This window comes from Biomphalaria glabrata, chromosome 2 (assembly GCF_947242115.1).
Source record: "Biomphalaria glabrata chromosome 2, xgBioGlab47.1, whole genome shotgun sequence".
In the NCBI taxonomy this organism is placed as follows: domain Eukaryota; kingdom Metazoa; phylum Mollusca; class Gastropoda; family Planorbidae; genus Biomphalaria; species Biomphalaria glabrata.
The window spans coordinates 23,302,750-23,315,117 of NC_074712.1; the positions used below are offsets into that span (position 1 = coordinate 23,302,750).

Consider the following 12,368-nt stretch of genomic DNA (forward strand, 5'->3'; position numbering starts at 1 on the left):
TGATCTTCAAACCTGTGTCTCTAGCTGCCAGAACATAGTTCTATTTGATCTTCAAACCTGTGTCTCTAGCTGCCAGAACATAGTTCTATTTGATCTTCAAACCTGTGTCTCTAGCTGCCAGAACATAGTTCTATTTGATCTTCAAACCTGTGTCTCTAGCTGCCAGAACATAGTTCTATTTGATCTTCAAACCTGTGTCTCTAGCTGACAGAACATAGTTCTATTTGATCTTCAAACCTGTGTCTCTAGCTGCCAGAACATAGTTCTATTTGATCTTCAAACCTGTGTCTCTAGCTGCCAGAACATAGTTCTATTTGATCTTCAAACCTGTGTCTCTAGCTGCCAGATCATAGTTCTATTTGATCTTCAAACCTGTGTCTCTAGCTGCCAGAACATAGTTCTATTTGATCTTCAAACCTGTGTCTCTAGCTGCCAGAACATAGTTCTATTTGATCGTCAATCTACGGGTCATTAACTGAATGTATAAGAATGAAACAGAGAGTGACAAACAGACTGATACATAGATAGGCCTATACATATTTAAATAGATACATACATTTATGCATAGATAGATAGATAGATAGATAGATAGATAGATAGATAGACAGAAAGACAGACAGACAGACAGAGAGATAGATAGACAGATAGATAGATAGATAGATAGATAGACACGCAGACAGACAGACAGACAGACAGACAGACAGACAGATAGATAGATATACAGACAGACAGACAGACAGATAGAGAGATAGTTAGACAGATAGATAGATAGATAGATAGATAGATAGATAGATAGATAGATAGATAGATAGATAGATAGATAGATAGATAGATTAGATCAAGATAAAACTACCTGATTTGCACTTTTAAAAAATTCCATTTCTAGACCAGGAAGTATATTTAAGAACTAGACTACATCTAGATAAGTCGAGTTGTGTAGATCTTGTAGGCCTAGAGCTTTATGAAGAAAGCGTGAATTGTGTCCCCTTGCTAAACCAAATCTCCGAATGGCCTGGAAGAAAAGACTTTCTAATGAAACAAGACCGTGTGCTTGCAGGCTAGTCTACACATCCAAAACAATTAGCTCCAGTACACACGGCGTGTAATTAGAAAGTAGCTTTATCTCAACGTAGCAGCAGACAGAACTAACACAACGCTTGAGGACAATAGTGGAAGGCAGGGTGGAGAGGGGGAACACACTTACTGCAAGAATTTATAAACATGGAACAGTCAGTGCTGTTTGCTATTATCACTCGCGTACATTGGAATCAATAGACTGAAACAGAATACACGTTTTAAAAACAAAATATCCAAAGTCACCTGAGCGGAGGTCCCGGGTTCGAATCCTGGTGAAGACTTGGAGTTTTAATTTCGGGATCCTTAAGCGCATTTGAATCCACTCAAGCTCTAATGGGTACCTGGCATTGGTTGGGGAAAAGTAAAGGTGGTTGGTTGTTGTGCTGGCCACATGACACCCTCGTTAAGCGTGCGCCAAAGACAGATGACCTTTACTATACCTGCCCTATAAACCACAAGGTCTGAAATGGGAACAGCTTACCTCTTTGTTGTCGCCAGAAAGTGAACAGTATTTGTTTTAGATCCCATTGGACTTGTCCCGGACATGATCATGTTTACCAAGACGTCAATACGACTTTGTTTACTAAGATGTCATTACGACTATAATTACCAAGACGTCAATACGACTTTGTTTACTAAGATGTCATTACGACTATAATTACCAAGACGTCAATACGACTTTGTTTACTAAGATGTCATTACGACTATAATTACCAAGACGTCAATACGACTTTGTTTACTAAGATGTCATTACGACTATAATTACCAAGACGTCAATACGACTTTGTTTACTAAGATGTCATTACGACTATAATTACCAAGACGTCAATACGACTTTGTTTACTAAGATGTCATTACGACTATAATTACCAAGACGTCAATACGACTTTGTTTACTAAGATGTCATTACGACTATAATTACCAAGACGGCAATAGGACTTTGTTTACTAAGATGTCATTACAACTATAATTACCAAGACGGCAATAGGACTATATTTACTAAGATGTCATTACGATTATAATTACCAAGACGGCAAAACATCTGTTAGCCAAGGTGATACTACAACAACGTAGACCAGGACGTCAACACGACTACGTTGTTCAAGACGTCAATACATCTATGTCTACCAAGTCACAACTACGACTGTGTTCAACAACATGTCAATACATCTATGTCTACTAAGACATCAATATGAATACCTTTACCAAGATGACAATACGACCGCGTCTACTAAGACATCAATTTAACTACCTTTACCAAGATAACAATACGACCGCGTCTACTAAGAAATCAATATGACTACCTTTACCAAGATGACAATACGACTACGCTCACTCATACGGCAACACGGCTACGTTTACAAAATGTGACAATATGTCTATGTTAGACAAACCAGCAATACCACTATATTCGCTAATATGTCGATACGGCTACGTTTACCAAGCTGACAATACGGCTACGTTTACCAAGCTGACAATATGACTACGTTTACCAAGCTGACAATATGACTACCTTTATCAAGCTAACAATATGACTACGTTTACCAAGCTAACAATATAACTATGTTTACCAAGCTGACAAAACAGCTACGTTTACCAAGCTGACAATACAGCTACATTTACCAAGCTGACAATATGACTACGTTTACCAAGATGACAATATGATTACGTTTACCAAGCTGACAATATGACTACTTTTACCGAGATGGTAATATGACTACGTTTACCAAGCTGACAATATGACTACGTTTACCAAGCTGACAATATGACTATGTATACCAAACTGGCAATATGACTACGTTTACCAATCTGACAATATGACTACGTTTACCAAGCTGACAATATGATTACGTTTACCAAGCTGACAATAAGACTACTTTTACCAAGATGGTAACATGACTACATTTACCAAGCTGACAATATGACTACATTTACCAAGCTGACAATATGACTTCGTATACCAAACTGACAATATGACTACATTTACCAATCTGACAATATGACTACGTTTACCAAGCTGACAATAAGACTACGTTTACCAAGCTGACAATACGGCCACATTTACCAAGTTGACAATATGACTACGTTTACCAAGCTGACAATATGACTACGTTTATCACGCGGACAATATGACTACGTTTACCAAGCTGACAATACGGCTACGTTTACCAAGCTGACAATATGACTACGTTTACCAATCTGACAATATGACTACGTTTACCAAGTTGACAATATGACTACGTTTACCAAGCTGGCAATATGACTACGTTTACCAAGCTGGCAATATGACTACGTTTACCAAGCTGACAATATGACTACGTTTACCAAGCTGACAATACGGCTACGTTTACCAAGCTGACAATATGACTACGTTTACCAAGCTGACAATATGTCTATGTTCACCGAGACGTCAACATCACTATCTTTAGTAGTCATTAACAAGATTTAGTTTCCCCAAACGTAAAAACGTCTTTGTTCGCCTAACACAGACACGACTATGTTCCCTTTAACGTCTTTGTTCGACTAACACAGACAAGACTATGTTCCCTTTAACGTCTTTGTTCATCTAACACAGACACGACTATGTTCCCTTTAACGTTTTTTTTTAAATTTCCATTCGTCATAGTTCCCTTGCACAGTTCCCAGCATATATAGACTATTTTCTAAAGGCTGTAGTACAAACAGCCTAGAAAAGAAACAATTTTAAAATAGTTCTCCAAGCTAGTCAAAGAAAGTTTACATGTATGAAAACCAATATATTTGACTGACAACAGTTGAGCTTGAGAAATGTTCTTCCATTTCAGTTTGGTCAAGTGCAGACACTATGACTAGCACCCCACCACAGATTGTCGTTTTAGAAACATCGCTCCATACGATGACATAAATACTTGTACTAACCTAATTAAAGCAAGGTCAGCTACTTGAACTTTGAATGACTTGCTTTGTTTGGCCATGGTCAGGTCACTTGGTAGAAAGCTTTTCATCAAACTGAAGCTGCAAATATCAAATGTTTTAAATTGAAATGAATGAGAAACAAAATGATTGGACACAATGTCTCAATGTCTAGTCAAACTTTGAACTCAATGTCTAGTCACTCGTTGAAGTCAATGTCTAGTCCCTCGTTGAAGTCAATGTCTAGTCCCTCGTTGAAGTCATTGTCTAGTCCCTCGTTGAAGTCAATGTCTAGTCCCACTTTGAACTCAATGTCTAGTCCCACTTTGAACTCAATGTCTAGTCAAACTTTGAACTCAACGTCTAGTCACTCGTTGAACTCAATGACTTTGAACTCAATGTCTAGTCCCACTTTGAGCTCAATGTCTAGTCCCACTTTGAACTCAATGTCTTGTCCCACTTTGAACGCAATGTCTAGTCCCACTTTGAACTCAATGTGTCTAGTCTCACTTTGAGCTCAATGTCTAGTCCCACTTTGAGCTCAATGTCTAGTCCCACTTTGAACTTAATGTCTAGTCCCACTTTGAACTCAATGTCTAGTCCCACTTTGAACTCAATGTCTAGTTCCACTTTGAACTCAATGTCTAGTCCCACTTTGAAGTCTATGTCTAGTCCCACTTTGAAGTCAATGTCTAGTTCCACTTTGAACTCAATGTCTAGTCCCACTTTGAAGTCAATTTCTAGTCCCACTTTGAAGTCAATGTCTAGTCCCACTTTGAAGTCAATGTCTAGTCCCACTTTGAAGTCAATGTCTAGTTCCACTTTGAACTCAATGTCTAGTCCCACTTTGAAGTCAATGTCTAGTCCCACTTTGAAGTCAATGTCTAGTCCCACTTTGAAGTCAATGTCTAGTCCCACTTTGAAGTCAATGTCTAGTCCCACTTTGAAGTCAATGTCTAGTCCCACTTAGAAGTCAATGTCTAGTCCCACTTTGAAGTCAATGTCTAGTTCCACTTTGAACTCAATGTCTAGTCCCACTTTGAAGTCAATGTCTAGTCCCACTTTGAAGTCAATGTCTAGTCCCACTTTGAAGTCAATGTCTAGTCCCACTTTGAAGTCAATGTCTAGTCCCACTTTGAACTCAATGTCTAGTCCCACTTTGAACTCAATGTCTACTCACATTTAAATTACAAACAGTTACGGCACCTTATAGAAATGCCATCAAGGATTTATTAAATCTGTACATGTAAAACGGTATCTGGATATTCAGTTAGTAATAATCAGTTTGAAGAACTACTGAAGCAGCAAAGGAACACCAAGGGTGACACTTGAAACATGACTCATGATAAGTCTTCACAACGACAGACATGTCACTAGCCAGTGGACTGTCCGTCTGAACGTTCGACAACTTGACCCCAGATCCTGCCAAGAGACCACAGACGAATAGTCTGCATACTGAATCACAGAAGATTTATCTACAAAACAACTAATTAGTACTTGTAAGTAAACAAACAAATCTGCTTGTGTACGTCAACTATAAGAATGAACTACAATAATGACCTACAGCAATGAACTACAATAATAAGCCAAAGTGAGATAACAAAATAAATGAACTACAATATTGACCTACAGCAATGAACTACAATAATAAACCAAAGTGAGATAACAAAATAAATGAACTACAATAATGACCTACAGCAATGAACTACAATAATAACAAGGTTAAAAAGACAGTTTGTGTGGAGACACAAACTCAAAATCGGCCCCCGAAGAGGTCCACACAGGCAGGTAAAAAGGCAGGTTTCAATATTTTCAGAAAGAACATCAGAATGAAATCCTATTAAAAACAAATGACAGAGAAAAATGGAGAAAGAAGGTTGACGGATCTTGTGTGGTGCCCCAGCGGTACACAGACCAAAGGATAGGTGAAAATGAATCTAAAGTTAGATGTGAACCTGGCCTAACTGATGTCTTTTAATGAATATATAATTGCTCTAATTGTATTTCTCAAGAAAAAAAAAAACATTTCCGTAAAAAAAAACAAAAAAATAACAATGTAGTAGTTAGTATAACTGAACATTTAGCAACAAAAATGTAAACAAAAAAAAAATGGACAAAAAATCTAGAACCCTTTGCATAAATGTGTTCAAATAGGGTACTTCGTTATCTTCCCTACTAAGGAGCCTCGAGTGTTTTTTGTACTATTAATAGTGAATAGTTGTAAAAATGGTGTATTTTTATGAAAAAAAAACAACAACTGCTTGCATAAGTGATTTTAAAAAATTGATTTTTCGCTTTCAGAAAAAAAAGTAGCGGTTGCATCAAAACTTTGGTCTAAAATATTACGATGCCGGATTTTCAATATCTTTTCTAGTTTTCGAGATCTTAACGGGACGGACGTTCGAACAGACGGACAGACATTCCACACAAAACTAATAGCGTCTTTTTCCCTTTCGGAGGCCGCTATAAAAGAGATTCTATCAGGAAAAAAAGTTCAAATGTTAAATTACATTTGTTACTGTTTTATTGTCAGTTAGTTTTTGTTTTTTTTTAAATAAAATCCTAAGAATATTAACCTTTTAAAAACTATTAATAAGTCTGGATACAATGGAAAGAAAACTCGTACATAAATGTAAGTTACAATATATTAATTCTCTTCAAAAACATTGTAGTAGATCAAAGTCACAGTCTCTCATGACCTAATTCTCAGTGTTTCCCAAACTGTGTTCCGCGAGCTACTAGACTAATGAACTAGTAGGCCACTGCGTGCATTAATCTCTCTAACAAATAAGCAAAGTGTTCCGCTAAATACTCATAATCAGCCAATTGTTCCGTTACTCATAATATGTCAAGTGTTCCGTTAAAGAAAAAGTTTGGGCAACACTGAGATATACTTCTATTGGCTGATTTACATGTACTGCAATGTAGAGAACACATTTTAACGGGGGGGGGGGGGGAGGTAGAATCCGCTATTAGATTTTTGTGGTCTGTTCGTCTGGCCGTCTGTCCGTCTATCACACTCAGATCTTAAAGATTAGAAAATTATGTTGAAAATCCAATATTATGATCTTTTAGATTTTGAAAAGTTCTGGGGCTACTTTTTGTCTTTCCAAAGTGAACTCTTTTATTTTTACATTTTAATTATTCAAGCATTTTTTTAATAAATTTCTTTTTTTTTCATTGGTCACAGACATTTTCATTGATAACTCTAGTTTCATTAATGGATTCGCGCATTGGTACACACAAATTAGCAGCTAAGATCACAATATACAAATATTAATAGCTACTATAGTCAACGTTTGACGAGGGTGTCATGTAACCAGCACTCCGACCAATCGCTTTATTTCCCTAACTAATATCAGGCTCTCATTAAAGTTGGGTCAGCAAATGCCAATCTACAGGATAAAGCTAGTCTTCCGTGTTGCACGTGCCCGTACTGCTGTTGGCAGACTTCAAGAACAAGCATGGCAACGAAGAAGCATATCTACAAAACTGAAAGTCTACATTGCTGTAGTGCTCCATCTAATGATCAGAGCATATCTACAAAACTGAAAGTCTACATTGCTGTAGTGCTCCATCTAATGATCAGAGCATATCTACAAAACTAAAAGTCTACATTGCTGTAGTGCTCCATCTAATGATCAGAGCATATCTACAAAACTAAAAGTCTACATTGCTGTAGTGCTCCATCTAATGATCAGAGCATATCTACAAAACTGAAAGTCTACATTGCTGTAGTGCTCCATCTAATGATCAGAGCATATCTACAAAACTAAAAGTCTACATTGCTGTAGTGCTCCATCTAATGATCAGAGCATATCTACAAAACTAAAAGTCTACATTGCTGTAGTGCTCCATCTAATGATCAGAGCATATCTACAAAACTGAAAGTCTACATTGCTGTAGTGCTCCATCTAATGATCAGAGCATATCTACAAAACTGAAAGTCTACATTGCTGTAGTGCTCCATCTAATGATCAGAGCATATCTACGAAACTAAAAGTCTACATTGCTGTAGTGCTCCATCTAATGATCAGAGCATATCTACAAAACTAAAAGTCTACATTGCTGTAGTGCTCCATCTAATGATCAGAGCATATCTACAAAACTAAAAGTCTACATTGCTGTAGTGCTCCATCTAATGATCAGAGCATATCTACGAAACTAAAAGTCTACATTGCTGTAGTGCTCCATCTAATGATCAGAGCCCCTGGACACATCAAAAAGCTAAACCCCTACGCTAAGGAAAAAAAAATAGCAGATGAACTGGTTTGACCACAGACGTTGAAATACTACAGTTTTCACATATGAAAAGTATCCACGCTACAGTTTTTAAAAAGTCCCAATTTCAATGGGCGGGACATGTCCGGATGCCAGAAAATCGCCTTCCCAAACGACTTCATTATGAGGAGCTATGTGCAGGAAAGAGTTGTTAGGGGTGTCAACACAAGCGTTACAAAGACACCTTTAAGAGCTCCCTCAAGGGTATTGACATTCACGGCTGCGAAACACTAGCTCTTGATCGCTCCTCATTGCGTGAAGTTATGAGTGTCGGAGTCTCAAGATACGAGGCAAGGAGAGCGGCCAGCATGAAAGATCGCATAGCCAACAAAAGCTAAGAGAAGAAGCAGGCCTAAGTAGTAGACGCAACTTACTAGGCCATGTGTGAGACCAGCTTTTCAAAGCGAGGATTGGACTTCGAATTCGACTATGAAGGAAGAGTTATATATAAGAGTTGGGTGGGTGCCTTTAAAATCCAGAAATTAAAAATCCCAGTCTTCACAGAGATTCCAATCTGAAATCCCTCAGTTAGGAAGCCAAGCGCTTTGTCACTAGGCCACTAGCCCATAATTTAAAAAATATGTCTATAATATTGAGCACCAAAATGGCGTCGACAAATCGTCCTGCTTCGATCTGGAAGATGTCCGAGCTATTGTAGGCGCACAACAAACACAGCTCTGCTATCAAAGAGGCTTGAGTTCAAATCCAGATTCCAGAAGAGTTTATTGTTGTTGTTGTTTTGTAGAGGCCCTCGTTTAATTATAAGCCTATATTAGTTTTGTGTTGTCTTTCTGTCGGTCTGCCACGTTTAGATAAAAATAAACTACAAAACATATTGAAAAAGAAGATTTCTTTTTTAGGAGCAAAAAAAATGACGATGTAATATTAATATCATTAATTCATTATCGAAAATGCGTTGTTAAGTTTGTTTTAAGTATATTTTAATGCCAAAATGATTCTTTGAAATCGCTCTTCTAACTTATATTACATTTAGTTTTCTTGCCAATAAGGCCATTATTGATAATAAATTGTGCAGTTTGTTTTCAATATTAAAAAAAAACGCCAAATGATTCTTTGAAATTTTATGCTTCAAACAATCAAAACAATAGACGGATTCGGTGGGGGACGCCTCTGAGTTTGTGTCATAACATAAGCTCTCTTAGTAATATTGTTTCCATCTGTTTTTAAATATAAAAAGTATTTTCATTTTCATAATACTCTTGTGGCGCAACTATTCCACATCTAGCTTAGCAAAGTAAGACAATTACTTAGACTTCTAGTGAGAAAAATTCTAATCCACCTTATCATTTAAATTCTTTTTTTCCGCTTGCAAACTCTTCATCAGGTCAACAACAAAAATGGATGGGTGGACACGGTTCTCGAATAGTGCTCAAACGATTTTTCAAGAAAATTTGATAGTTGATATATATCTTTGGGAAGTACTAGCTAATTGACCACACTGGGTAAACTCTAGTTTGACGTTAGAATGGTTCAAAGTACAATCAAAAAATAATTTAAATTGAGCCTGAGGTCTAGTCTTGCGCTCGCTTGTAGACCACATTCATTAAATAGTTTAACAAGCAAAAGAAAAAAAAATACTTAAAAAAAACAAAAGAACCGCAAAAGGTCATATATTTGAACACTGCAGGAATAAGCTCCATTTTACAATACTAAACACAATTAATTAATGACCACTAATTGATGTACTAATTGTTTAATTGTCTATTGATTCATGTAGTGTTCAAGACTAGGAAATAATTGTGTAAACTTTCGACTTGATCCAAGAATGGGAAGTGAGAGAACAGACGTGTAGAAAAAGTAATAAGGGAAATAGCTTCACAGACACAGCCACATTTCTCAATAAGTAGCATTTATTTACCTTTTTCGTTACCAAACAAACTAAGTAATTACCCATAAATATTTGTTAGGTACAATCAATAATTGTGTTTCAATTTCAAGTTTCAACTTGATCTGAGAATGGGTGTGGGAGAAATGACGTTTAAAAAACATTTGACCAGACAGACAGACATACAGACAGAGTGAGTTGATATAAGCTTTGTAATAAATAAATAGATGTCAAGGAACAATTTGCGCAAAGTATTCTAAGTCTAGATCTATAGGCCTATTATAGAAGTTTCTAGAGTCTGAATAGATTCATATATTTACTTAACCAGGATTTTTTTTTTTTTTTTGTAGGGAAGGGAAATAAGGCCGGGGTAAAAAAGGTTTCATTCAATAGTATTAAGAGTACAATGATGGCGGAATATATATGTATGCTTCATACAGGAAGGATTGTCTCTTTTTTTTATTTAATATTAACTAGTTAATAGCATTTTTTAAAAATAAACGCTTAATGTTACCAAAACAGAAATGTTTGTACAAGTCAAATTTTGTTCAACCTTATTAATATTATGCGTACAAAAAATATTTCAGAATACTTTGCGCTATAAAGTCATGTGTAGAAGGTCGAGAGCGTGTAGAAGTCTTATGCAGCTATCTATGGCGGTTGTCCTAATGACCAGATTGGATCAACATGTTACAGATGTCGTATATTTATAGCACAGCGCATTCATCTTGACGATGGAGTTACACTAAACATATACCTAGGAAATCTATTCCCATCTAGTACTTGCTCTATGTCATGGACGTAGTTTTAGAAGTACTCTGGTCTTAGCACGAGCGGATCCAAAACATTTGAGTTGGGGGGGGGGGCGATTTTTTCAAAACCGAGCCATATATTTTTTTCTCTCCCTATATATATATATATGGTTTTAAGTTTTAAGTTTTACTATCACTGCCTGGTGTGGCAATCTGAACATTAAAAAAAAAAAAACTTCATAGAATCCTAAATTTTTTTGCTGCTGGTACAATGAAAAAAGCTTTTAAAAATTCTAGAAATAAAAAATCACCATTTGAGTCAAGATTTTGTCATTTTACCATCACAAAAGAGATACAAGACACTGATAGCAAAGACAGACACATACTCTTTTACACCCCTGGCAATCAAATCATTAAATAAAAACTATTTGCTATGTAAATTATGAGTGAGTCTAGTGTGAGTTTAAATTTTGGTTTTCTATAGTTATAATAACTTGTTTGTGTAATGCACAAATTGTAAGACGAATTTCATTACGGATAATAAAGATTATTATTATCGTTATTATTATTATCATGGGCGTAGCCAGGATTTTTTATCGGGGGGGGGTGAGGGAGGGGTTTGCGTTGAGGGATTATTCCCCCCCCCCCAGTAAATATATATATATATATACATGTGTGTGTGTGTAGGCCTATGTGTGTACGTACATAATTAATCTTAATTACATTCTGACCTTTCATTCTTTCGGAAGAAGTTTATTGTAGGTAATTCATGGAGTTAGTAGAATCCTCGCCCTAGCCAGCAAGGGGTCTGAGGGAGTGCAGCGAGCTGCCCAATGGGGTTCGGGGCGGAGCCCCGCCGCCAAGCGCTATTTCCGGTATTTAAAGCCAATAAAATGCATAATCTGAGGTATCTACAGTGCATTTTCCTGCTATTAAAAAGTTTTACTTCAAAGACGTTATCTGCTATTCTTGCTTACTTAAATCCTCCCGCGCCGTTCGGCGCATTAGGCGGCAAGCAGCTTCCACAAAAATATGCCTCTTTACACCTGCTCTGAGGACCTCCATGAAATTCTGGGGCCAAGTTGTCCCAGTCTGCGATTTCCTCGTAATGGCTTTCATGTCATCACAACTCTTCTAATGCGTAATTCATTTTGTCGGAGAATATGTCCCGCAAACCTCATGCGACGCTCGTCACAACCTTACAAAGGGGTCGACTCCCAGTTTGGCAAAGGATTTCCTTGATTGAGACCCGATCTCTATAACTGACTCCTAAAAATCCGTCTTAGTCATCTTTGTTGAGCAGCAACCTTAAAACTCTATGTAGGGGGATTTTAACCCCAAAACTTAAAAAAGCCCTCTGGAGGGGGGGGGGTTTAAACTCAAAACCTCTTTTGGCTTGGCTACGCTCATAGAAATTTTATGTGTAATTTTTTTTTTTATATTTATATTTTTTGGCTTCAAACTCCGCTGAAGGGGGTTTAAACTCAAAACCCTTTGGCTACGCTCATAGATTTTTAAGT

At 36.9% G+C, this 12,368-nt stretch overlaps 1 long non-coding RNA gene across 1 annotated transcript in view; it reads right to left on the reverse strand.

The window, feature by feature from the left end:
• Positions 1-379: 379 nt before the first annotated feature.
• Positions 380-12,368, reverse strand: part of LOC129924524 (uncharacterized) — a 47,738-nt gene continuing 35,749 nt past the window's right edge. The window contains exon 3 of the long non-coding RNA XR_008776479.1: positions 380-4,071. This is a non-coding gene — a long non-coding RNA (uncharacterized LOC129924524). The remainder of the gene's footprint in view (positions 4,072-12,368) is intronic.